The sequence below is a fragment of the Primulina tabacum genome, chromosome 3 (assembly GCF_025594145.1).
Source record: "Primulina tabacum isolate GXHZ01 chromosome 3, ASM2559414v2, whole genome shotgun sequence".
Lineage (NCBI taxonomy): Eukaryota > Viridiplantae > Streptophyta > Magnoliopsida > Lamiales > Gesneriaceae > Primulina > Primulina tabacum.
The window spans coordinates 47,056,077-47,062,445 of record NC_134552.1 but is presented as its reverse complement, the minus strand read 5'-3'; positions in this window follow the sequence as shown (position 1 = coordinate 47,062,445).

Below are 6,369 nucleotides of genomic sequence, written 5' to 3'. Positions count from 1 at the left end.
CCACGATTCTTAAGAAACAAGATCAATTTTTCCTTCCATAGACGTCAACATCAACATTCTTTTCGTCAATCATCCCACGATTGACATTGGTATGCCATAGAGAAACATGAAAATTCTGACTAATATTTCTGAGAAAATTACTTACTCAATTCATACTCTTCATTTTCGATGTTGTTCGGGGTGATGTCAGCATCACCTTCAACACAATTGCTATCCTCTTCAGCACCCACCAAGTCTTCACTTACCTCATCATCACTTTTTGTAATATGCTTCAAATAGTCAGAGTTGGAGCCAGAGATATCAAAATTTCCTGGCCTATTGTCATTAAATTCATGTTGCATCTCTCCATCAAGCTCTTCAGTCTCAAAGGTAGCTTTCTTTAAAGCTTTTTTTTTTCAGGCTCAGAAGAAACTCAGCTAGGGACTCTTCGTCTTCAGGAGGATCAATTTGTTCTTCAGAAACCACAGTTTCTTTCTCTGCTGCAGCAGGGGGCATCTTCTTTTCAGCAACAATAGGTATTTTGTCTTGCAACCAATTCAAAATCTTCATCATCATAGTCATTTCCAAATGAAAAATCAGGATTCAAAAGATTCACAGTGAAGGAGGATGCTCTGAACTTCTTGGATAAGACAAAATCATGGTCATACCCTGTCTGACACTTTGATGGTCGTGGCTGCCAAGGAAGAGGGGAGACACGATTCAGCTCTTCAAAATTGGTGGATTTTCTACATCTATTGCATTACCCATCTCCCTAGAGTCAATGACTTTAATCAGAATTAGGTCCTCAGAAACCTCAATCATCTGAAGAGAATCATCAGTAGGGGCTTTTGTAGATGGTGTTGCCTCAAGGGGTGGAACACTAGCGCTTGCGGCAAATTCAATTAGAATATCAAGAGGTTCATATCCCGTTCTAGCCATCTACAAAATATAAACAAGAATTACAGATGAAAATCGATATAAGCAAAACGAAAATTGCAGATAGAATACGAATGATGATAGCTGAGAAAGTGAGATGGAAATCAAGAACAATGAACAGTGCTGAATTGTGTATTCACGGTAACAACATAAATACTTTATCTACCAATGGTAACAGAACTTATGCAGATACATCCCTTCATCTCTTAACAAATTGTGCAGGATTTACCAACAGTAACAATGAGTTAACGTGCAAAATTTTAAGCTTTTAGGAAAATATTAGCACAATTATGAAATAATCCAATGTAATTTATTTCCAAAATAATCTCCAAATTTAAAAGCCCATGTCGGCTTAACTCCACTAAACCATCAGAGATCATAGAGACTCGATTTTAGCAAATAAATTTTTTCATCGAATGTAGCCTTTTGAACGCTTATGAATTTTTGAGAAAAAATATTCACAAACCTATGTATATGCATGACCTAATTATGCCTGAAAATAGTATGAAACATGATAAAGTTGTGTGATGTGTTCACAAATGAGATTTTTTTCATTGACGTTGGCAACATCCCTTGACAGCACTTCTAATTTCAAAAAAAAAATTGATTTTTATGCATACACAGAGGATATTCAACTATATATATACCATAAGCGGTAGATCTTACACTAGAATAACAGTCTTCTTTAGAATCCTTTAAGTAGCTTTTTCCATTTTTTGTTATCATTTCTTTTTTGATTCAGAAAAGCTAGCTCACACACTAAAAGAACGGTCTTCATTCGATTATCTTAGGTAGCTTTATTCAATTTTCTCAAGTCACTTTTCACATGGGACAAGATAATGAGAACACGAACATCTCTCAACTACTTTGTAACTTAGTTAGAGGACATTTTATATCCATTTGTGTTGATTGAAATATAATTGAGGAATAGAAAGAACATCAGGAAATTAATCAGCACAATATAAACGTCACATAAGACAAAATGAACGAAAAATGAAAAATGCCTAATGTCCTAAAAATGCCCATGCATGTTAGGTTTTTTCCTAGATTTTGTAACATCCAAGGAAACATCCGTGAGTGATCAGAATGCTCACATGCTTAGAGATTTCCTAAGGTTGGAAAATATCTGTAAATCTAATGTTTTTTGTAAATATGTAGGCCAATTGGTTATTAGTCCCAACAAATTCCATACGGATCAAATATTTCTCAACTAAATCTCCAATAAAATGATGTATAATGTTAATGTATTATGTTTGAGAGTGTTGTACTTGATTTTTTGAAATTTAAATTCCGCTTGAGTTATCATAGTACACAATGGGAGTCTCACTCTTATGTCCGTAGTCTTCTACTATTTGATTCATCAATAGTTTCTCACTAGACCCCATAGGAGTTTTCATGTGCTTAGACTTATCATGACATAATTTCTTCACTAAATTCTTCGTATATTTGCTTTGACACAGAAAATTTTTATCATGAAATTTTTTTATTCGAAGACCAAGAAAAAAACTTACTTATCCTACCATACTCATTTCAAATATAGAAGACATCCATTCAAAAAATTCATTAGCATGTTCTTAGAAGAATCACCAAATATTATATCATCGATCATCCACAAAAACTTGACATATGATTATATCAAGCTTCAATCTTTGAATGAAAAGAGTTTTATCGATCTCACCTTGTTTGAAGTCAATTTCAAATAGATAATCAGTCAACCTACCATACCATGTACGTGGAGCCTGTTTCGGTCCATACAATGCATTCTTCAGCTTGTAAACATGGTCCAAGTAATGTAGATCCTCAAATCTTTTAGGTTGAATCACATAAGCTTCCTCATTTAAAATTTCATTCAAAAAGACACTTTTCACATCCATTTGATTCAGTTTAATTCTCCTCAGACATGCGATGTCTAGAAAAGTCGGACTAACTTAATGTGGGCTACAAAAGTGAAGATTTCATCAAAATCAGCCATCTGAACCTACATATACCTTTGAGCAACCAACCGAGCTTTATTTCTGACAACATTCCCTGTTGTATATTTTTTTAAAAAAAGTTCATTTAGTTCCAATCACATTAACATGTTCATTTTCACTCTTTCATATACTAGGAGATTTCACTTGAAAAAGAGAATGTTCCATACTAATGGATTCGGGTCCATAACCCTGGGTTTCAATGCACGAGATCTTGTAGCACTTACCAATGATGCCCTATCAATTAGTATTACACAGAAGAAACCAAATCTAGACACTAGTACAATTAGATCCGCTCTTCATAGACAAACTTGGGATTTGCGATCCCAGGTAAGATCGGTTCAGGATCATGGGATCCTTTTCTATCAGATAGGGAAGGTTGTAGCACAAAATGTTCTACAAAATGTACTTCTAAGTAATTGCCCCACATATCCTATATCTATATATATGAAGAAGAAATCATGTAATGTTCAGGCCTTGAAACTAAATCCCACACATCATAGCGGACAAACTGTTCAAGTTCATCATGCATATCATTTAACCAAAATTCATCTTTTAAGACTTCATTAATATTCTTTGGTTCAATGTTTGAAACAGATCATGAGTATCTTACATAACAATATACTAACACAATCATCTTTCGGTAGTAAACTTTCTCCTTCCATCAAGTTTGCATTTCTCGGTGTATAGCTCCTAGTATTTGGGATGAAGAGTTATCCTTCTGGATTTTGCTGGGAATGTCTTTCCCAAGATTGTTCACTCCATCATCATTATACATTGTTTCATTGCTTTGATCATCATCCTCTGATTCTATCAATCTTGATGGGGGTTTTGTCCCTGGTGTTACAACATCGATGTTGACAAATGACTCGGATATTTCCAGCAGACCATCCACATCATCTTCGATCATATTTCCTACAAGATCATCAAACAAAAGATTAACTGATTACATATTCATTATATTTTCAAATAAAACTGACAACAAGCATGAATATACGTTGAATATCCAAGGAACAAGCATTTAAGACTTTTGGAATAAAACTTATCTAGGTGAACTCGGTCATTTAACACATAGCATACACAACCAAAAAAACGAAAATACTTTAGATTTAGTTTATTTCCCATGATAATCTCATAGGATATCATAGTCTAACCACTTCTTAAATAGACACGATTTGAAATATGACATGCCATATTTAAGGCTTCAGCAAAAAACATTTTGAAATATTTTGGAACTCAACATAACTTGAGCCATCTTCTGCAAAGTTTGGTTCTTTCTCTCAGCAATGCCGTTTTTTTAGGAGTCTGTGTGGCAAATAACTCATGTGTTATACCTTTTTTTATCATATAAAGATGAAAAATGTGAGTTCTCGAATTCCTTACCGTGGTCGGTTATGATTTTATCAACCCTCAAATTGTGCAGATTAGTAATTCTTGAAATTAGTTTTTTAAATAAATAAAAAATATCTGATTTTTCTCTAGGAAAGCTTGCCCATATAAAATGTGAAAAGTCATTAACACAAACAAATGAATAATATTTACCTCCCAAGCTTTCTACTTTCATTGGACCCATAAGATTTATGTTAAAATTCAAGACACTTTGTTGTCCCAAAGTGTTGTAACACTTGCTGTGGCACCAGGTTTGTTTCCTTTCTGTCATGCTCCACACACTGACACACATATGGTACTCCACAACATCATATTTTCCCAGATACTTCAATGCCTTTAAGTTTGCATGCCATAGCTTTTGATGTCACAAATCTAGTTAACTTACCTCCGTACGTCTGCAAGCATGTTCTTCTCCCAGTTGATAGCAGTTATCAGCAGATCTTGTACCTGTCGTGACAAAAATATTAGATTTATCAAACACATCACAAGTATTTTTTTCAAACTTAACATGGAAGTCATCATCACATAATTGACTAATTCATATTAAATTTGAGTTAAGTGCATCGACATGAAATACATTGTGAAGCTTAGAGAGTCTATCCACGTTCAGTTTCCCTTTTCAAGCAGACATTCCTTTTGCACCACCTCCATATGTTACTTGACCGCTTTTTAATTAAACATAATATTAAAGTGGTCCTTCGAACCTGTTAAGTGGCGTGAGCACCCACCATCGAAATACCAGATACATGCAATGTTAGTTTTTAAGGAGGTATAAAATATTACAACAAATTTCATCCTGAGGTACCCAAATCTTTTTAACTGAATGTTTCTTGTCGTAAGTGTTGTGGTTGGTGTTGTGTGACACTTAGTGAAACATCTGATTTGAATCCAAGCTCATGTATTCATCCCTCAACTTGAAACAGTAAGGTTTGATATGACAAGTCTAAAACACTAGTAACATACAAAATGAAGTCTCATTCATTTAAGCTTTTGAGTAGTATCTTGCTTTTTTGTTGGTAGACTTTTGACCGAAGGAGTGTCTTTTGGAACAGCAGTATGAACACTTTCTATCACAAATACAATTGGTTGTAATTTAGAGTTGGAATATTCTTCAACTTCAAACACACTATTGTTAAACCCCACACCAGCTTTACTATCTTTTCCCATCATCAATATGGAGTCCAACTTGGTTCATCTTGAATTGAACTTAGCAAGAGTTTGTTTCGCCTTTCGAGCTCAACCTTGATCTTTTTCATCTCCATCTCCTTCTTGCTCAAAATCACCTCAAGTCTGGCTACAAAAATTTTCAACTCGATGTTTTCCTTTGAGAGGAACGAGTTCAATTTGTTCCTTTTGATCCAATCAGCATATAGTTCTTCATAGATTTTCTATACATTTTCTGAAGTGACTTCTTCTTCGTCAACATCCATGTAACGTCCTGAAAATTTTAAGATCCACGTAAACCACATGCATGCAAGTTATCAAATTTCTTATGTATTTTATTAAATTTTTTTAATGCATTAAATGCATGTTAATCGCATTAATATGTGTTTTATTGCTTGGTTCATTATAGTTTCATGCATAAATTCTTTTAGTTGTTTTCGCGCTCGAACGAGGAACGAAGACCGGAGACAATTAAGGAAAAATGTTTTTATTAAATAATTATTTTTAATTATTAAATATATGGTGTATTTAAGTATGATCTTTTGAAAATGCGCCTTGTTTGGGTATTTTTATTTAATATGGTGTATTTAAGTATGATTTTTTGAAAATAGGCCTTGGATGGGTATTTTTACTCGTCGGATTATATTTTTAACCAGTACGCTAATTTTAACGATTCAGATGACTTTTTGAGGGTTCGGACAATATTTTCAAAAACGTACCAAAACAAAACATTTTTCTGGGGTATTTTTGGGATTGACTGGTTTATTTTATTGTATAATGGGCTTAAAACCATTTTAATTCCCTTGATATTTAATTAAGGGCCCATTTACACCTTTAAGTATGATTTAGAACTCATTTGTCATACCATAAACCTAACCCCAACCCCATGGCCGCCCCTCCCTCATCCTCAGCAGCCTCCTTTCGATTTTAC